The sequence below is a fragment of the Equus quagga genome, chromosome 16 (assembly GCF_021613505.1).
Source record: "Equus quagga isolate Etosha38 chromosome 16, UCLA_HA_Equagga_1.0, whole genome shotgun sequence".
NCBI classification, from domain to species: Eukaryota; Metazoa; Chordata; class Mammalia; order Perissodactyla; family Equidae; genus Equus; species Equus quagga.
In genome coordinates, this window is record NC_060282.1 from 5238943 (window position 1) to 5260563 (window position 21621).

Sequence of the window (21621 nt, forward strand, 5' to 3'; positions counted from 1 at the left end):
TACAATAGTGAATGAGAAGAAGCCTTTACTGGCCTCATAGAGATTAAAGTCAATAGAAATGCTGGAAATAGGTTTTTCTTAAAAGGGGGGAATAAAAAAATTACTGATTTCAGTAAGTGCAGAATTTTGAAAAAAGGGTGTGATAGGTCAGAATTATGACCCTCAGGAAAATGTCCCACCGTAATCCCCAGACTTTTAGAATGTGATGAGATCCCACTCCTGCAAATGTGTTCTGCTATTTGGCAAAATTGACCTTAATAAAGGGAGGTTATCTGAGTGAGCCTAATCTGATCACATGAGCCCGTGAAATCGGAAAACTTTCTCCTGCTGGTGGCAGAAGAAGGCAGAAAAAGACACAAGAGAGCCGTCCTCCAGCTGGCCTGGATGAGGGAGAAGCAAACAGTGACCTTGTGAGCTGATGGAGCGGAGCGACCTCCTAAATGGAAGCTGAGAGCCATCCTGGATGCTCACAAGGTGTGAGAAAAGAGGGACCTCAGTGCGACAACCGCAAGGAATGCATGAGGTCAGCCAACGATCCAAATGAGCTCAGCAGTGGATTCCTCCCCAGAAACTTCAGAAGAAATTACAGCCCTGCCAACACCTGATGGCAGCTTTGTGAAACCCTGAGCAGATGACCCACTACAGAGAAAACAAATTCTATTTTCACAGAGATATATGAATTGTGACCAACAATCGCCTTAGTTATTCTGCATATTGACCCATGGCATTAATTCTCACAGGGATAGAATGAATGATAGAAATAAAAAGAAATTAAGCCATATGGGGTCATTTTCTTACTCTTTGTGTAATGCATATCCACATATTTTTTGTATGTTTAATGATTTATATGCATATTTTCTATTTCTGTTTAATACATCTCAGAAATTTGAACAATTTGTCATCCTGACAGAGAAACAGCCAGAAGGGGAAGGAAGCGAGACAGACAGCTTTCCGGAATCATCTTTCCAGAGCCCTCTGCTCCCTGCCTCCAGCCCCACGGCAGAGATGGAGAACACAGAGCATCCCATTGCTTCTCTTCTCTGAGGCAGAGCATGATGTGTCCAACCCATGGGGCCATTTTCCTGAGGAAATTTAGTTTGGAGCATCAGGGGGGAGGGGCTGGGAGCCAGGGCTGAGGGTACACCACAAGCCCAGCCCCCCACTCTCTGGGCCTTGGGGCACTCAGGTGAGAAGGAAGCTGCAGGGGGAGGCCACTGGTCCACATGGGCACTCCGGTGTTCTCTAGCCCGGGGTAGGTTTTTTTCCCAGCAGCAGACGGGAAGGTGGGATACTGAGGAGTCACCTGAAGTGGCCTGTGCAGTGGGGAAGACCGGAGCCCTGTCCACCATGGTGGTTCAGACCTCCAGAAGGGTAACATAATAAATGTGTGCTGTTTTAAGCCACAAAACATGTGGTAATTTTTTATAGCTGGAATAGAACATGCAAACAGGGCCGCAGACTCCAGGCTGTGGGGCCCCATGTCGCATTGCACGGAGGAGAGCTTCAGCCTTGGCTCTTCCTCTCATGGCGACACTGGCGCAGCCGGCAGATTCCCATGTCTCCTGAGCTTGATGACATGGTGATACCTTGGGTCAAAAAAGAGCATCTTCAACCTTCAGAGGCCCCAGGGGGACCCACCTGGGTGTTCACCAGCTCAAATCTCAACCCCCTAGAGAGTCCCAGAAAAACAATGGGGAGGGGCTTCTGCATGGGGGTAGGGTTTACTGGGCAACTGGGAACTCAGAGCCCTTGAGATCCCTCATTCATGCTGGGCTGCCTCCAGTTCAGGTGCTGGAGCAATGGGTGAGGCATTTCTCCTTAGTTTTCACAGCCGATTCTGTCCTCCAGACGTCTATTTCCTTCAGGGCCTGGGTTATACTCCAGCCAGCTCTGGGTCCCCAGTGTCCAACACTAGAGGCTCTCAACAAAGTTTGAACTAAATTGAAAAATTCAACCTTGTGGTCAAACATGGCTGGAACCTTGAGTCCCCTTCCATTCTCCCTCTTCTTTGGTGACCTCATTTCACCTGTGGCTGCAGGTGTGGGCTGCTGATGCTCGTACCTCCAGACCGGCCTATCGCCCCTCGCCCTCTCTGCAAATGAGCAGTCTCTCAACTCGCCTCCCTGCCTTGTGCCCAGCCCCATCGCTGCCCATGGCTCTATAAACACACTCCCGGCCACGCACTGCCCTGCTAAAGCACTCCAGAGACTCCAGGTCATCAGGCTCAAGTCCACTCTCCTCTGGAGGCTTCTCAGTTCCCATCAATCGCCTGTGCCCTGCTCCCCTCTCCAGCCTCCTCCCTGGACACATGCCCCCAGAAGCCCCACGCCACAAGAGGTCCTTAGCTCCAGGCGCAAGTCCTTGCCTCTGCCCGGAAGGCCCCTAGCGCCCTTGTGAACTCCTGGGCACCCTTCAGGCCTTGACTCCAGGGTCTCCGCCTTCACACAGGGGGGCTTCTCCCACTCTTCAGTCACTGCCTCCCCAGGACTGAATCTAGAGTTTGCTCCCTTCATTTCTTCTTCCACTCTCCTCTTTCTTTGTGTCCCTCACAGCACTTAGGATAACTCAGTAACTCAGTGTGGTGGTCCACCTTCCAGGGTGGTGTTTTCCTGTCTATCTCCCCACCAGGATGAGCAGGGGCAAACCCCCTGGCCTCACTATGCTGCCCCCACACCTGGGCCATCTGGCACATGCTGGGCAGGTGATAGCTGTTAAGTGAGTGTGTCACGCAGCGTTCTCATGCAGCCATGATCACTCTTCTCTGCTTCCTTGCCCCACCTGTGATACTGATAAGCAGGGCACTCATCTGGGCCCATCACCATTCTGTGCCAGGGCCGGGCCTCACCAGCATGCCTCCTCTGCTCCATTTAGCTGACATCCAATACTGCCTGGTACCGAGTGGGTGCTCAATAACCATGCATGCAATGAATTGTCACGGGGGAACTGGAAAACAAGGCAGGAGAGGAAGGAAGGGGCCGGATCGTTGAGAATTCCTTGGGTCACAGATAAGCCCGATACTGTCTATTTATTAAATCCCCACTACGCAGCCAGCAGCCAAATAAAGATGCCCCAGAGTTTAGGAGCCTGACTGGGGAGGGGCAGGGGGTGCTGGAGGTGGAACAGATTAAGCCATGCTCTCATCTAGTTCAAAATACCCCCGCCAGACCCATTTTTAGGAACAGAGGTCAAGAAGAAAAAGTAGAACAGCCTCCTGGGCCAGCACCTGCCCATTTCTGCCTCTTGGGGGCTGGGAAGCCTTTTAGGAAGGGAGCTTGTCCTCATCAGACCCACCTGGGCCCCTCTCCCCTCTGCCCGGGGACGCTGCAGGTGACTCGGCCTCTCTCTGAGCCTTCACCATCTTTATCGAAAAATAGGGACATCAGCTCATCCCTCCCCAGGGATGCAGTGAGATCCCGTGAACAGGCCACCTGTAGGAAGAGGCAGGTAGGTGCCGGGACGGGAGTGGGACTCTCAGTGGTGGACGAAGAACAAAGCCACCCCACCCCCATACCCCGTCCCTCCAAACTTACGCAGCTGCTGCCTAGTGGGGGTGCTATTTCAGACCGGGCTGTAGAAGGGACCAAAATATCCGGAGAAGTCTATAATTGGACAGAGTTCTCAGCCCTGTCCTGGGCTTCCTGGGGCCGCCTCTCTGCTGCCTGGAACCCGACGCTGTCCCTGCGCCCCGGCCTCTCCCCAGGCGCCCGCCCCCCTTCCCCGTTTGGGCGCATCCTGGGCCCCCTCGCCTCTCATCTGGGGACCTCCCCTGCGGGCTCGGCCCCCTCCCGCCCTCGGGCCCCTCCTGCCCCCTGGGGAGGGATCTCCGTCCGCTTCTCGGTTCTCCACCGCCCCTCCCGCCGGCCCGCCCACCGCCCAGCTCCGCCCCGCGCGCTCCGGGCTGGGAATCCCAGCGCTCCGGCCACTGCGGCCCTGGGGGCACCCAGCAGCTTTGTTCTTGGGCAGCAGCTGGGCTGGCTGCCGCCGCTGCATTTCTCCCCAGGAAGTGTCTCCCTTTCCCTATTTTTGTTTCTCCCACACTTTCTAGTTCATCCTCTAAGTTTCAAGCCTTGCGTATTTACGGTATTTATTTAGCTATTTGTTTTAAAACCAGCTCTCTCTCGGGACCCCTGGCCTGGGGGAAGCCCCCAGACTTGTTACTAACAAGTCTTGTCTAGGGAGTGAGTTTGTTCGATTTTGGGGGGAAGGGGGCGTGGGGTTGCTGGCAGGTGACCCCCCCCCTCAGGAGGGGGCTGCCGGGGCTGGCGTCTTCTCCCGGCTACTGCTTCTAGTGCACCCGGCCCTGGACGGAACCCCAGTTGGCATTCCGCTGAGCTCCTTCCCTCTCAGGTAAGTCCGGGTCTCTTCTCTGCTGCGGCTGCTGGAGCTGCCACCCGTCTCCCCACGTCGGTGAGGGAGAGCCCCTCCAGCTCAGATGTGTGTCTTTCTGAACACACGGCGCTCGTCCTGAGCAGCCGAGTCTGTGCTTTGCCCAAACTTCAGAGTGAAGTGGAGCAAAGTCTGTAAGAAGGTACCTGTTTGATTGCAGCTGAGCAGGAGCCCGGGGATGACTGCCGAGTGTCAGATGCGGGCCCTTACTTCCGAGCTGCTACTTTTAAAGTTGTTGTGATTCCCAGCCTCTTCCAGGTTTCCATTAAAAAACTTGGTGTAAGAGCTAGAAAGATGGGAAAACCAAAACCAAAACAAAACAAAAAGCAGTGGAGGGGGAGAATAGGCTTGCTTGTTTTGCTTTTATTGTCAAAAGGAACTTTGCCTTGGGGTCTAAATTTAGCTCTTTCCTATCTGAGCAACGTCTTCCCCCTCTCCCAACTTTCTCTAGCCCAGGGAGGTGTTTGTGTCCTTTTTGCTGCATATCATCCTCTGTAGCAGACCGGAATTTCTTGTCCCAGGTTATAAAGTGTGCCCGGAATTAGTTGCATTTTTGGAAACCATGCCCTCAGCTCTCCCCATTCAAGTGGAAACTCAGAGATGACAGGGGACACGCCTGTCAGACATCCCCCAAAGGAGGCTGTCCCACCGGCCAGTCCTGGGCTCTGTGATGGGTCTCTCTCCGCAGAACTTATTCCCTTACTTGTTATCTTCCAGAACCTGGTGCCAGCACCCCTGTGTCCACGCAGGTCAGTCCAGCCTCCAATCTGTCTCTCATTGATGACATATACCCAGAAAAATCCTGCAAAGCCAGATTTCTGCCTATGAGAACCACGTGGCTATGGGTCGCATCCTCAGACCCCTTCTAGTTTAGTTGACTGAGTTGTTCCAGGGAAGTTCTAAATTCCAGGGCTTCCGGGTTGATAGAGGCCTGCTGAGTGGGGTGCACTGCCCAGCCGGTGCGGTAGGTGCAGGTGAAAGCTGGGGGCTTTGCTGCTAGTCTTGCCTTCCAGTCGTAACTGTTGCTTTGTCTGGCTGCCCTGAGCTAGGGGACTGTGTCCACTGAGCCTCAGGGTCCTCATCTGCCAGGTGGAGATGATGGAAGGGATGCACTAAGATAACCCCTTGAGTGCCTGGTGTGTGGTAGGCAGCCCGCTTATCTTAGTTGGCTTCTGCTTCTCAGACCTGGGGAGGGAGTGGCATCAGTGGTTCTAGATTCCCTTGTTGCTCTGCCAGCTGTGTGACCTTGGGAAATTGTCACTTTGTGGCATCTTGTGTAAGGCAAGAGGCTAGGGAGATGAAGGTTTCCTCCCTAGAGACCCAGGAGTGGCTCCAGGAGGTCTATGCGCCCTTTACAATGTTGGCAGCAGAAATTTGTTTGTATCTGTTTTTTCTGGGGCTTCTTCAAAGTTTCATCAGATTCTCAAAAGTTTTTACACCTGCAAAATGGTTGAGTAAGTGGCCCACGGGCTGATCCAGCCCACAGAGAGTTTTAGTTCTTCATAGGTTGTTTTACATTTGTTTTAATTATGTGCCAACACAAAATATACAAATCTCAGTCTCTGGCTTTTCTTGAAAAATGAGAGGATGGGACAACTTTTGGCTTGCATCCCTGCCAGGCCGTCAGAGCAGCCGCATACTTTAGCAGCGTATGCCCTCTGGTCATCCACAGTCATCTGTGTGACCAGCAGAGTCTCCCCAGACACAAGAGTTTGCTGGCTCTGGTCTCAATGATCCAGGTTCTCTCTGTCCCTCTGATTCCCTTGTAAGAGGGCTGCAGATAAATAGAAGTGCATTTGGAGGTGAGAAAGCAGGATGTCCTAGAAACAGAAGCCATGGCTCGTGTGGAAAGATGTGTGTTACCATAAGAAAGATCCTCTAGTGTGGCGGAAAGAAGACTTGTGGCCACAGTGATCTGGAAGGCTATCGTATAGAAGAGGCAGCTGATCTGCTTTCTTGGTCCCCAAAGGGTGGATGGAGGAGAACTGGTGGGCACTGGATTCCAGCTCAATTCCAGTGAATCCCACTGCCGGAGGGATTCAAACTGAGGTTGGACGGCCATTTCACGGGCATGGTAGAGGGGTGCTCTGAACCTTGACTGCTAGGACCAGGTGAACATTTAGCGTCTTTTCCCAGCTTGAGGTCCTGTACTTCCTAGGTGCTTCCTTTGCAGTCTTAAAATTCTGCTGGTTCCCTCTGGCCTTCTTCTCTTCCTTCAGTGCCAACACTGCTGCTGATGGAGGCTGACACAGGTTGTGTGTCACTATGGACCAGGACCGTGAGCTATGTGTGCGTCATTCATACTCAGTTTTATTAACAGGAAAAGAAAGATCAGAGAGTTTGAGTGACTTACCTGAGGACAGGTAGAGAGAATACAAGGAGGCTGACTCAAAGCCACATCTGGGGTATCAAAGCCCCTTTTCATGTCAACAAAGGCCTTTTTGCTCATGCTGGAAAACCTTCTCCTCAAAAGGGAGCATCATTATTGATGCAGGCCTACCAAGGAGAACCAGAAAATGAGAAAGGCCCACAGGGATGTTTAGGGAGACAGGTCCTTGAGGATTTTTTAGCCAATCCCCTACTCAGGAATTGAAGATGTGCCAGGTTGCCTGACAAAAAACTACAACATCTAGAAAGACCAAGATCTAGTAAGATGGGCAAAGGGTAATTCTCCATTTCACAGATGAGGAAAAGGGGTCCAGGAGAACATGAGCGACTTGCCTGCTTTGCATTTAGAGACAGAGCCAGCTCTCAAACATAGGTCTCATGGGGTACCAGGACAGAGAAGGGCGGACCCCTGGTCTTCCTGTGCAGGGCTTGGCATTGCATGCGCGCACGTGTATGTGTGTGTGTGTGTGTGTGTTTGTGTCTGTGTGTGTGTGTGTGTGTTTGGGGGCAGGGTTGGTGTCTGAGACAACCAGTCCAAGGCCGGGTGGCCAGACTGACATCTTCTTTGCGTTTTGCCTGGGGCCAGCACAGAGTTTGTTGAGTTACTGAGTGTATGAGCCAATAAATGACCACGTGAATGCAGAGTTGAGTGAATGAATGAATGACAGGACATGACAATTCCTCAGCTTTGTTACTTGGCAAAATCAGTGACTTTCTTTGTGGTCTTAATAAGTACCATTTTGTTTTGCTTCTTAAAATTCTTCAAGTGGATGAGCCATGACATGCTAGCCGTTCCTGCTTGCTGCTGCAGTGAGCATTTTTGAGCACATGACTTCCCCTACTTTGCAGTGATGTCCCACAGATTATTCCCAAAGAATAGGACTTCTGGGTCAAAGGGCATGGGCATTTTAATGGTTCTCAGGAGGTATTAGGACTGAGCATTCATGAGAAGCGGAAAGCCGGGTAACATCATGGCACAAACAAAGGGAAGTCTTGGCAGATGCCCAGGGAATGTGTGGAGGGTGGACCCGCCAGCCTGCTGTGGTCATGAAGATGTCAGAGTCCTCCTGTGACAAACCCCATCTGATGCTTTAATTCCCTTCTACTGTCCACTTGCCCTAGCTTGCACGCTCCCAGTTACTGGAAGCTCACTACTTCTAGTTAATTCTGGCTATATTCTGGTAGAGATGAGAGTATCATTCAAATTTTTTTTTTACTTTGCTTCATAATAAAATTTTGAAAAAAAAAGGGAATTTGTACCATCCTTTGGTTAGAACTATCTCTAAGGAGAAGCCTTTCCTCTAACTACATACTGGAAAATCCAGGCCAGTTGGAGCCAGCCTTGACTGCCTGGTAGCCAAATTGCTGGGGGACAGTCTGCTCTTGATTCCATAAAGACAAGAAAAAGCAAATCAATTTAATCAATAACAAATTAATCAAAATATCACTTAAAAATAAAACCGAACTGCAAACGTCTTTGGGTTTGCAGATTCAGAGTGACTACACAGAGTTTTGCCAAATCATCATTGCTTTTATGGGCTTCTTCATCTGAAGACTATAAGATGATCATCACAACCAGCTTGTCCAGCCTCCTTATCCGATGACTGAACCACATCTCTCCTGGGCGTCTGCCCACCCTCTCCCGGCCCACCTCCAGGGGCAGAGAATACACCTCCCATGGTGCCCCCTCAGGCAGCTTATGGTGCTGTGTTGAATGTCTGGTTAAAAGTTTTTCCTTTTATCAAAATGAAAGTTCTCTTTCGCCCACTTCCATCTGTCACCTTTTTGGGAGTACATAGAATAAATTGAATTAAATCCCTTTTCCCATGGTATCATTTGAATTCTGTAAAAACAAAACAAACAAACAAAAAATGTGCCCCCCCCCAAGCCTATCAGAGATTGAGTGCCAGTTGGTACCAGGCTGTTGCTAGATAGTCTCACGTACATCATTGACTCCTGGGAATTAGCTGTGTTTAACCCATGTGCAGATGGACAGACAGAGGCTTACGGACATTTAGCACAACTAATAAGTGTCAGAACTGGGATTCAAACCGATGTCTTGGTGCAAATCCCATGCCCTTAACCGAAATTCCACATGGCCTTAAGTGTGTAAGGTAAATGCATATAATTCATGCAAAAAAGAAGAATGCTGTTTGGAATATCTTTTTCTTTTTTCTCATTAAATGTTTTAAATTATTAAAGACATAAAAGCATATTGTTACAAGTGCAGTAATATCAGCAACCCCCTCGTGTTCTTATCTACCCGATAGTAACCAATAGTAACATTTTTGGCAAATATCCTTTCACGACTTTATATCGAAATGTACGTATCAATCAAATTCTGGCATTTGAACAATTTGGGAACAATAACAACAAAAACTAAAACATATTTGCCTATCACAATGTCTGGCTCATAGGACGTTCTCCGTTAATAATTGAAGGGTCGAATTGTTGTCAGTGTTTGGTTTTGCGTGGTCTAATGCTTGCCGTGAGTCCACCGGGCAGTGGGGTGATGGTCCCCGTTTACCTTCAGCAAAACTGATGGACAGAATGAGGCCCTGGGTGGGATGTTTCCAGAGCTCTGGAGAAACACCCAACAGCAACTTCACCTTTTCCCCTTGCTCCCGAGTTGCTGTGGGCAAATCAGCTTGGGCTTTCTGTGCATCTCGGATTCTTTGACATGCTTGCCCCCAGCACCCCATGGTACCCGCAGCTCCATGTCTTCACCACTGTAATCCACTATAGACCTGTCTGTTTTTGCCACTAGGCAATAAGTTCCTCACATTCATGGGTTTTGCATTACTTACCTATGAACTACCAGTGTCTACGCAATGCTGGACACAGTAGGAACTCAACAAATCTTTGTGGAAGGAAGTAATTTCAAAACGGTGATAATGAAGTCCCTGGCACATAGTGGGTATTGGATTAGTGCAATACAATTTAATTTAAATCACAATTAAATAAGTGAATGAAATATCAAAATTGGAAAAGTCGTATGGATATTTACCTTGGCTGACACAGCGCTTCACACACAGACATGCATGATGGGTGTTCATCCTTTCCCCATCGGCAGCTCTGGCTGAAAGAGGGCTCTGTCTGAGGACCAGTCAGCTCACTGAGCCCCGGGGGCCTGGATCCATGGACTGGGCTGTGTTGGCGGGCGTAAGTCTGGCTTGGGTCTGAATTTGGCCTTTCTGTTTGCTAGCCTTGTGGTTTCCAGAACCTTTTAGAGCATCTCTGTGCCAGAGGCCAGGGAGAGAGCTCAGGAAACAGCGTGAGTGTCAGCTTCGGGGCCTGCACTCTTTGGTTAGTGTGCAGGTCTGACATCCTCAGCTCCCAGTAGATCAATCTTCTATGACTTTACAACGTTAGGTGGGCCCCAGGATTCTCTGTCAGCCACACTAGTTTGTTCTTCCACTAAGAAAGAAAGCCCCCAACCTTCTCAATCACCTTTCTCTAAAGTGATTTAGTAGACATACGTTGTATGCACACATATAAGTATCTATCATCTCTTGCCTCTTTGGTTGTTTCATGATAGCACTTCCTACCGGGGTCTCTCCAGTCATTCATTTAACACCCTCTGGATGCTAGGTGTGCTTAGGGAACAAAGAGGCACTTACAACACAGCCCTGATGCCAAACTGCTCACAGCGTGTTCCCGGTGAGGGACCAGGTGCTCTGCGCTGTGGGGGACAGAGAAGAGCGCTGCACCCCCACTCAGCCGCTCACCAGGCAGCAGATACTTATGGAACACAGATGGTGGCACTGCGTGTTTAGACACTCCCCCCATGTAATTTCTGCAACAACCCTAGGGGTATTTAGTGGTGGCTTTATGTATGCGGAGAGACCTAGAGAGGTTAAGTGACCTGTCCAAGGGCAATGGCCAGATGAGAGCAGAAGCCTCCTTTGCTCTACTCCACTTCTACTTGACTCTTCTCTACTCTACTGCTCTGCTCTAGTCTACTCCTCTCTACTCTACTCTACTCTTACTCTGCTCTGTTCTACTCTGCTTCTACTTTTTCTACTCCACTCCACTCTACTTCGACTCTTCCCTTCTCCTGTCTTCTCTTCTCTTCTCTCCTCTCCTCTCCTTTCTTCTCTTCCCTCCCTTCCCTTCTCTTCTATGTCAGAGTTCTTTTTGATAGGGATGAGGTTTCACATGAGGCTTCCTGGAGACATAGTATCGAAGCTTAGTATTGGGGGAAAGAGGAGAAGTCGCAACACTGTTTTTAAATTATTTGTTTGCCTTTCAGCTATCCCCCTACAATGGATGGTCCAAGAGAGAAAGACTCTGCCTTGCTTATCTCCGTCTCCACAGCTCTGCTAAAGAGGGGCGTGCAATGTTTGTGGCGTGAGTGAGCGCTTGTGTGGTTAATGGGTGTGTTGGTAAGGGATGGAGGGAGGGATGGAGGGAGTAAGTGCTGAAGTGCATGACCCCGTGGATGGATGGGCGAGGGAGCAGATTAATGAAACAATGAATGGGAAAGCAAATACGTGAATGGATCAGTGAGTACATGAGTTAGTGAATTAATTAATATTCTCAAGTTTTGGTCAACCAGGCCTGGGGGGTTCTTCAGGTGAAAAGGAAAGCGGATGGAATTGCAGTGGTCCCTTCCTCAGACAGAACATTTCAAGAGGCTTTTTTTCTGTCTCTCCTGCCGAGTTCTCCCACCAGTAAATGCTCAGGCTGTGTTTGAGAAGCCTGACCTTGCCAGATACCGCCAAGCACAGAGGTAATGAGCAGAGCGCCCTCCCACAGGCTCCCTTGAAGGGGACAAATTCCGGAAGCTTCCCCTCAGCTTTGGTCCTGGAGTCCCAGCACAGTGAGGCCAAAGCCACAGTCTCCCTTAGGAAATGAGCTGGAGAACCCCAGCTGTGATGGCTCAGAACCCTCTCTGTGCCACTGTATTGGGCCCATTTGTGAGTTGATTCCCTGGGAAGAAGGCTCATCCTGCAGAGCCTCTGCTCCTGGTTCTTCCTCATGCATCGCTGCCTTCTCCATGTGCTCACACCCGCATAACGACGGGGCCCTGGGAGGATCTGAGGCAATTTCTTGGAAGAAAAGAAATATCCTTTATTACTAGGCAAAGACAGTAACTCCTGTGCTAATCCACATGCTTGCTCTGTTCTCAGGAAATAGAAATTTCAAGATCATTAAAAAAAATTTCTTTTTAGAAAAAATCTTTTTAGAAAAAATAACAGAACTTTCTCTTACTATCTAAGTTAAATATAGAAATGAATATAGTTTAGACACTCAACTCATTGGTTCACTTCTCTGTTACACTGATACATAGAATGCCTGCTCTGTGCCTGTCACCATTTCAGGCACTGAGGAAGAGAGACCAGAGACATAATCCCTAAGTCTAAGGAGCTCAGTGGAGAAGACCAATAAGTAGGTCAATTTTAATACCACTTGTGAGTTGCTAAAAACTAGGGGATCTGTGGGACCCTAAAGAAGATAGTAACACACCCCCTACTTGGGAAGTCAGGGAAGGCTTCACAGAGGAGAAGCATGTAAGCTGGGTTTTGAAGGATGAGTAGCTGCAGAGGCAATGCCAAAGAATTAGGAAAAGAAGATGCTGAGGTGTTGGAGGAAGAGAGGGAAGTCTTTGAGGTTGGAGAATAAGGTTCATAAAGTGGGATGTGGGGGCCACGAGCCTGGAAAAGGAGGTTGCGATCAGGTTGAGAAGGGCCTTAAAGAGGGTTTCTGCTGGGAATGATGTGAACAGGCCTGTCTCATCTGATGATATCTATGCTTAGAGTGAGCAAGGCCCTTTGCACACTCACGGAATATGACTCGCATATAGCAAACGGGAATTTACAACCTGGTGTAGATGTAGAGGTCTCCCTCTCAGAGAGGAACCTGTCCCTAGAGGTTGTATGGAGTGCATGCCCTCAGGGCCAGAGCTGGAACTCAGATTAGAGACTACTGGGTCTCTTAAGGTTGGGTCTCTTGAGGTTGGGCCTCCAAACAGTCCAATTGCTGGAGGCTGCCTGATGTGAAATAGCTTCTAACTGAGAAAAGGGAATTCGGGGCCTGATGCGAGCTAGCCACTGACCTTTGCTTTACTTCCTCGTCTGGTGATGGCTAACATCCCAAACTCCTTCCTGCTCCAACATTTCGAATTAGAGATCTACTGAGTGCCTTGCAAAGTTGTGAGCACCTGGTTACTAGAGATATCCAGACTTAAACGAGTGTGTAAGAGGGACAGAGAGGGGATTGCAGCATAGGGCGATGGGGTAGTGTTGGGATGGCCCACTCACGCAGATAGAGGTCTCTGAGCTGGGTGATACAGTTGTGAAGAAAGGACTGTTGGTATGAAATAAATGCTGAGAAGGATTCTCTAGTAATAATAAGTTTCTTTAATTAAGTGCTTGTAGCTTTTTTTGTTTTTTATTTTTTATAGCTGCCATTGACTGGCAACCAGGCACTGTGCCAGGGACTCGCATCTCTCTAGTCAACTGGTGAGGCAGGTTAATCTTCCACTTTTATAGATGAGGCAACTGAGGCCTAGAGAAAGATACCAGCTGAGATCACGCAGCTCGTGAGTGATGGAGACAGGAGCCAGACTACTGTCCGTTTGGCCCCATGGTCCATGACTCTCCCATCGACCATACTGTCTTACAGGGAGGCATTGCTCCTGGCTTTCATTATTCTCCCCTGGAAAACGGGGAGCCTGCTGGGACAGCACCTCCAAAATCAGTGTGGGTGCTGTGGCACTATTTATATGGATTGCTTCATCAGACCAGACACTGCTCAAAATAAGTTAAACAGAAATATCTTTCTGTGTCCTCAGGACCCTGTAATCTGAGATAGTCTCTTGTGAAATGAACTGGGACACCATATTTAGGAAGGAAAGAAAAGAAAAGAAAGAAGAAAAATTCTGGAAGAATTCAATACTGAACATGTGAAAGAAATAAGAATGGGGCTATGACAGCTCTGATATGTTTGAATAGACAGTAAAACAATAAAGAGTGATTAGCATTTTCTTGTGCTGGTGGTGGGGCTGGCTGTAGGGAGGGCATCCTCCTGTCTGTGTCCTGCCCCATTGGTCCAGAAGGATGCAGGAGTGGGATATGTGGTTGAATTTGGAAGTCAGCCCTTGGAGGGGAAGGTTGAACAGGGTAATTCTTGGAAGGCATATCTAAACTGAGTTGTCAATCAAAGATGAAAGGAGAGGAAGAGGAGACAAGATACAGAGTGAGGAAGGAGTTTGAGGAACCAGGGATGCCATGTGGGAGAGGCTGGGTGAGCTCCAGAGATGAGGTGGCTATGTCTGATGGGCCTGGTTAAGTACAAGTGCCTGCTCTGTAGTTTGCAATAAAAGAACCCCAGCTCAAATTGACTTAACTTTAAAAAGTGGGGATGGGGTATGTTTGCTTCATGCAACACGTAAGCTCCGGGTGCCTCCAGACTTGGGCAACACTGTGTTAAAGTGCTTAGGTACTGAGTCTTGTTTTGTTCCCCTCGATGTGTGGCTTCGTTCTCCATCAAGATCCCTCTGTGTTATGGCAAATGGCCTTAAGCATCTCCAGACTTAGCAACTCTAGCAGAAACATAACTCTGTTCCCAGAAACTCCAGCAGAGGTCCCAGGGATGGCCCTGAAGGGCACAGCTTGGATTACGTGCTTGTCCCTGGTCAAATTCCAGCACTGGGGGGCGTGGTATCCCTATTGGGCCAATCTGGTCGCATGCCACCGCACTAGCCAGGCAAGCAGGGTCCCCTCGTGTGAACCATCTCGACAGGGTAAGAGAGACATTTTCACAAAAAGCAGGAGATTGATTTTGCTACCTGAAAAAGGGAGTCATGGGAGGAAAAAGCAATAGTGGGACCAGGCAGAAGACATCACTGGTGTGCAGGAACTCAGACGGGGACCAGACAGAAATGGTCTCAGGGTGCTCCATTTCTGTGATACACACAGGGCCAAGTTATATGGCTCCCTTCTCTCTCAACTCCACTTAAAGCTCATTGGCCTCAACACCTTTGTGGAACTAAACATATGATTCAAAATAGATGAGTATTTTGCTACATGTTACTTAAAACACACAACTCAAACCTCTGACATTCAAGGGCCCACAGTCTATCCTAGACTACCCTTTCCACTTGCCCCTTGATTCCCTTCAGGAGGGCAGCCAGTAACCCCTGGACTTGGGAAAGTGAATCCTGCCTCTGCCATTTTATAACCGTATGACCTTGAGCAGTGTCCTGGCCTTGGGTTTTCAGTCTGACAGGGGACAGTAACTCTGAGCATATTGGGCTATTGTGGGGATTCCGTGCGGCTGAGTAGATAAATATCCTGGTTCTGCACCTGCTGTGTGGTTGAGGCTCAATGAATCTTAATTGAATTCTTGTGTAAATCAGTTCTGGTTCGGAGTGCCACCAACCTTGAGTGGATTAGCGTAGGGAGCGTATTTCTTATTTACCTGTCAGTCCTGTTAGTCAGATGCAGGGGTGATTAATAGTAATAACGCTGAAGGAGCCACCTTGGACAACTGAAACTCAATGACACACAGGAATGAAACCGTTTTATGTTCCCCATCTGTGTTTTCAACCAAGTTCAATCAAAGCCCCTTGTCTGGTCCCCTAACAAACCTTGACCAAATTGCATAACTTTCTGTTCACTTTCTGGTTCTACAAAGGCTAGTCCAGTCAGATCCAGTACCAAAGTTTAATCCTATACTCACTGTAAAGCTTTCTGCCCTCCCATCACCACCGACAATAAACCATTGTCCTGAGGGACCTGGGTCGGGAGGGGGGTGGTCAGCTCTTTCGCTCCTCCTCCTTCTTTCTCTGGAGGGTTGGAGTGAGGATGAAGGGGAAGTGAGGGGGCAGTAGGTCCCTACCTCAGTGGCTGCAGTGGCAGCCCTCTCCTGTCTGTCTTTGCCACCAATACTTCATTGTGTTTAAGATACCCAAGTGGTGGTTCTCTAATGGGACTTCCTCACCTCGGATTCCCCCAACTTGGGAGATCTCTTCTAGTGAGATCTCTCCCATACCCTTTCTGCTTCTGCCCCAGCACTGCCCTTCATGGCTGCTTACAGCTGGAGTCTCCTTGTTGTGCAAACGGTTCTCTTGGTTGGGGACCAACTCAATAACTCAAGCCTACCTCCTTCTGTGGTGTTCATTTGACTCTTGGGAAACTTGCTTATCCTTGCCACATGGAATCACGGGAGTGCAGGTTGCCCCTCCCCTGCCCCTGCAGTGACAACTCTCCCATTCTCTTTTCCCTTGTTCACATAGGGCCAAGCAGACATGCAATCAGGTGACAAAGTTGAGGCTGGAGAGGTGGGTACAAGCCTATCGTTGAAAGTCTATGATGAGGAGGACTCTGAGCCTTATCCAAAGTGAGGGATTACTGCAGGATCCATTCCTGAGTCTAAAGATCACGTTTGTACCTTAGGAGCCTCATTTGATTCTTGTGAGGATGCGCAGACAACCAGGTAAGGGCGAGTCTGAGGGCCGGAGGCCACTTCTGAGGCTGTTGGTTGCAGGACTCTGAGAACTGAGGGAGGCCGTTTACTCCTCACCAATCCCTCTTTCTGAATGTCTGGCTCCTTCTCATTAGTCAGATCTCAGTTCAGATGTCCCCAACTCAGAGATTTTCCTTTTACAAAGTGTAAAAATTGTCCTACCCAAGTCACTTCTATCACTTGACCCTGTTGTGTTCAAATCAGTTGTTACTCTCAGAAACCATGTTGTTATTTGTTTCTTTGTTTCATTTTTCTCTTCTTTCCCTAGAAAGTAAGCTCCAGGGAGGCAGGACTGTTGCTGTAACCAGTGGGTGACAATGCCTGTCGCCTAGTCTGGTATTTGGTAAATATTTGTTGAATTAGTTAATCAATGACTCCAAAGAATGTGCGGAATGATTAAGAAGTGGGCCAGGGCTTAGGATGAGGATGTGCCTTTCAAGTCCTTTGGGGACTCATTCAAGAAATCTTCACTATTTCAAGAATAGACAGATATGGCTTGAGTTTCATTCACAGTTTTAGCAACTGGGAGAGAAACACAACTGGCATCCTGCCTCTTCTTAGGGAAAAAAATAACAGATAGGAAATATTTTTGAATTTCATAGAATAAAGAAGGAGGTTAGGAAAACACATTTCTCACTCTATTTCCATCTCCTTCAATCAAATTAATCCTGTGCTTTGGCAGTGTAGGGCTTAAGCAGATTCTGTTTAAATCTTGGGATGTCTGAATGGAGAGGATGTAGGACTTACTGGATGTTCTTGCTTGTTAGCAGGACCAAAAACTCCTAAAGGCCAAAGCTCTTTTCTCTGCTCCCCTCCTACTAGGCACCCAATCAGGTAACTTTATTCTATAGAGGACACAGACCAATCTTCTCTGGTCAAATGAAAAGAACGCAGAATTTAGGATCATAATGGCCTGGGATTAAATTCCAGTTCTGTCACTTCCTGCCTGTATGATTTGGGGCACATTCCTTAACTTTCCTGAACTTGAGATCCATCACCTGTAATAACCAGTTTGTCAGCTTGTTATGAAGAGATAAAACAATGCAAGTGAAACAACCAATATGGTTCTGGCTGCCCTTTATAGCATTTGTGACATTGTATGTTCAACACATCTGTTACCGCACAATCTATTGGATTAGCTCCCGTTCTACAGGTTTGGACATACATTTTCACTGCCCTAAAAATCCTATACTCCACCTATTCATCCCTCCCTACCCTGCAACCCCTGGCAACCACTCATCTTTTTACCGTCTCCATAGTTTCACCTTTTCCAGAATGTCATGCAGTTGGAAGCATACAGTATGTGGCCTTCTTGGAGTAGCTTCTTTCACTTAGGGATATGCATTTAAGGTTCCTCCATGTCTTTTCATGACTTCGTAGCTCATTTCTTTTTACCATTGAATAATATTCTGTTGTCTGGATGTATCCTAGTTTATTTATCCATTCACCTACTGAAGGACAGCTTGGCTGCTTCCAAGTTTTGGCAGTTATGAATAAAGCTGGTGTGAACATCCATGTGCTGGTTTCAGTGTGGACGTGTTTTCACTTCCTTTGAGTAAATACCAAGGAGCGTAATTGCTGGATCATATGGTAAGAGTATGTTTAGTTTGTAAGAAACCACCAAACTGACATCCAAAGTGGCTGTACCATTTTGCATCCCCCACATATCTCCCTATGGTAGACTTTTAATTGTGCTTGACTTTCTGTTTATTTTTTAAGACTTTTTTTAAAAGTAGTTTTAGGTTCACAGCAAAATTGCACTGAATGTACAGATATTCCCATGTATCTCCTGCCCTACATATATACAGAGCCTCCCCCATTATCAACGTCTCCCACTAGAATAGTACATTTGTTGCAATGAATAGACCTGTATTGACACACCATTATCACCCAAAGTCCACAGTGTATGTTAGGGTTCACTCTTGGTGATGTACATTCTATGGATGTGGAACATGTCTAATGGCATGTATCCACCATTATAGTATCATACAGAGCATTTTCACTGCCCCAGAAATCCTCTTTTCTCTGCCTGTTCATTCCTCCCCCTTACTCCAACCAACCCCTGTCAACCACTGAACTTTTTACTGTCTCCATAGTTTTGCCTTTTCCAGAATGTCATAAAGTTTGAGTCATACAGTATGTAGCCTTTTCAGATTGGCTTCTTTCACTTAGAAATATGTATTTAAGATTCCTCCATGTTTTTTCCATGGCTTGATAGCTCATTTCTTTTTAGCACTGAATAATGTTCCATTGTCTGGATGTACCACAGTTTATTTATCCATTCACCTCCTGAAGGACGTCTTGGTTGCATCCAAGTTTTGGCAGTTGTGAATAAAGCTGCTATAAACATTCATGTGCAGGTTTTTGTGTGGATGTAAGTTTTCAGTTCCTTTGGGTAAATACCAACGAATGTGATTGCTGGATTATATGGTTAAGAGTATGTTTAATTTTGTAAGAAACCACCACATTGTCTTCCAAAGTGGTTCTACCATTCTGCATTCCCGCCAGCAATGGATGAAAGTTCCAGTTGCTCCACATCCTTGCCAGCATTTGGTCTTGTCACTGTTCTGGGTTTTGGCCATTGTAATAGGTGTGTAGTGGTATCTCATTGTTTTAATTTACAGTTCCCTGATGACATATGACATGAAGCATCTTTCCATATGCTTACTGGCCATCTGTATATCTTCTTTGGCGATGTGTCCGTTAACATCATTGGCCCATTTTTTAAGTCAGGTTGTTCATTCTGTTATTGCTGAGTTTTAAGAGTCCTTTGTATATTTTGGATAACAGTTTCTTTATCACATGTGTGCTTTGCAAATATTTTCTCCTACTCTGTGTCTTGTCTTTCCAGTCTCTTGAAGTTTTTTCCTTACTTAGTTAAAAGTATAACACACAGAACTCTCCACTGTAAAAGTCACAGGGAAAATATTGGATCTGTGAAAGAAAACCAAAGATGGAGAAGTGCTATAGCATGTCTGCTTCTATTACTAAGGGTAGCAATGAAAGTGAAGCCGACACTTATATGGGACAATTGGGTTCTCTCTCTGCTCTGACTCTCGCCAGCACACTGGTACCCTCAGAGCTCTGACTTCTACTCCCTCTGACATGTCCAAGGAGTATTTCCAGCCCCAGTTTCTCTTCCGAGCTCTAGATTCAAATGTCTGTCTTTCTTGGGACTTCTTCACTTGGCTGTCTTCCATGTGCCTCAAACTCACTAAGTATGCCAGCCGGAACTCATCATCCCCGCCGCCCTCAGGGACTGGCTCCCAGATGTTCAAACTGGAATTCTGGGCTTCCTTCCACCCTCCCTTCTCCCTCTATCTCTCCTTGCCCTGCTGGCCACGTGGTATCATGGAATCTTTACCTGGACCGCTTGGCCTGCAGCTGTCCTAGGGGAGGTCATCTGCATCTCTTTTCTGATGTTGCACTAACCTCATCATTGGTCGCTCTACTCCATCCTTCCTTCTGAACAGAGTTTTCTAAATCACACTGGTAGATGCCACTCCCATGCTTGAGAACATCCACTGGTTCAAGAAGGTCTCCAAGCAAAGTCTGACCCCTTTCCCTGGGTCACCACACCAGTCTCTAGACTGCCTTTATTAATGCTCTTTCCTCAAACTTGAGTGCCTTCCTCTCCACAATCCCTACCTTCTGCTGCAGCCTAATTTTTCCCATTCCTTTCATCCCCTCCTCCAGAGTACGGTACTTCGTGCTCATCCCAGGAATGATGCTCTAAGGGAGGCAGGCTATTTTTGGTGAAGGCAACACTCGTCCTCCTGCCTACTCCCCACCCATCTTTCCAAGCTCAGCTCAGACGTCATCTCCTCCAGGAAGCCTTCCCTGACCTCCCAGGCCTGAGTCAGGCACTTGTCCTTCCCTCTATCAGAGTACTGACCACGTGGAAACATAAGCATCTGCTTGCTTGTCTGTGTCCACCATTAGGCTGCAATCTCTTTGGACAAAGTGTCCTATCCTCTATGCCTGGCACTTAGTAAGTGCCTAACATGCATTTAGGTCATGACTGAATTAGAGAATAAACCAATAAACCCCCAGTACCCCTATGCCATCAGCATCAGCTGAGTTCTCTTAGTAGTTCAGACTGACAAGTCTCCCCTTGATATTGATTATGGCAATGTTGGTCAACATTTTACTTTATAAAAGATTATCACACCCATTGCCTCATGTCATCTCCTCTATGGATCTTTGAAGTAGGGGATATTGTCCCCATTTTATAGATGATGAAACAAAGGATTGGAAAAATGAAAATAGTATGTGGTCAGATGTTGTTCTAAGCTTTTGACATGTAGTGACATTTAATTCTCCTAATGGTCTGTGAGATAGATATTATTATCCTCACTTTATATGTGAAAGGGCTGAGGTCTAGAGAGGTTAAGTGACTTCTGCTTGTTTGCACAGCTAGTAAGAGGCGGAATTGGAATTTGAACACGGGATTCTGATTAAGGAGCTTCATCATTGGCTGCCCCAGAGAAGTCCGTGCTAGGACAGGCCTGGCATACACAAGATACTCAATATGTATTTGTTGACTGAAGAGGACTTGCCCCAAGTCACACAGAGCCGAGTCTGAATCCAGGATGCAGGCTCCCCAGCACTTCCCAGGTAGTTGGGCTCTTGGGCTTCTGCAGAGACAGAAGCCCCCAGCTCCCTCTTCCCCTCTCTAACCAGTAAGTGCAGTTTGCATCATAGAGAGCTTGGCAGGCATGCACCTGAGGCTCAGAGCCAGGCCTGTGAGAGAGGGACCCAGCTCAGTGGTCTGGACACAGCCACACCATGCTTTTATGTCTCCACCAGATTCCTCCCAGAGCATCGCCCGTCACCCCAGCAACACATCAGTGGTGCCTCATTCCACCCAACCCCCACCCACAGTGGGCAGCGGCTATCCCTCTAAATCAGAGCTCACACTCTGCCCAGGCTGCCCTAGCGATGTGCCAAATCTCATTTTCTCTCTCTAAATTGCTTTCTGCTCAATGTCTTTCTTCCCCCTCCTCTGGGTCCCTGAATAGGGAATGCTGGTTACTATGGCGATGGGCCGGCTTGTGGCAGGAACTCAGCTCAGTAAATTAATTGCTGGACTTTTGGAGACTAATGTCAGAGCCCTGCCTCCTAGGGCCAGGGTGTGGCCTGTATCGTGCCAGCTTATTAGCCAAGCCCTGGAAAGGGCTCAGGGCCTAGTGAGAGAGAGAGAGAATGATGGTACCCATGCTTGCCGAGGCTGTAACCTGAGGTGGACTGCGAGATGGGGGGATGTTCCCTACACACCTAGTCTGTACTAGGACCAGGGCTGCAGGCTTTGCAGAAATTATTTCATGTAATCTTCACAGCACCCCCAGTGGAGTAGAGATCATCCTCATCTTATGC

General features: G+C 48.0%; 1 protein-coding gene across 2 annotated transcripts in view; it reads left to right on the forward strand.

Moving 5' to 3' along the window:
• The first annotated feature begins 3953 nt into the window (after positions 1-3953).
• Positions 3954-21621, forward strand: part of COL22A1 (collagen type XXII alpha 1 chain) — a 292457-nt gene continuing 274789 nt past the window's right edge. The window contains exons 1-2 of one of the 2 annotated variants that reach the window (XM_046641629.1): positions 3954-4347; positions 11027-11124. The gene's annotated coding sequence lies outside the window, so the exon portion shown is untranslated. The remainder of the gene's footprint in view (positions 4348-11026; positions 11125-21621) is intronic. The other variant, XM_046641628.1, reaches the window with a different exon arrangement.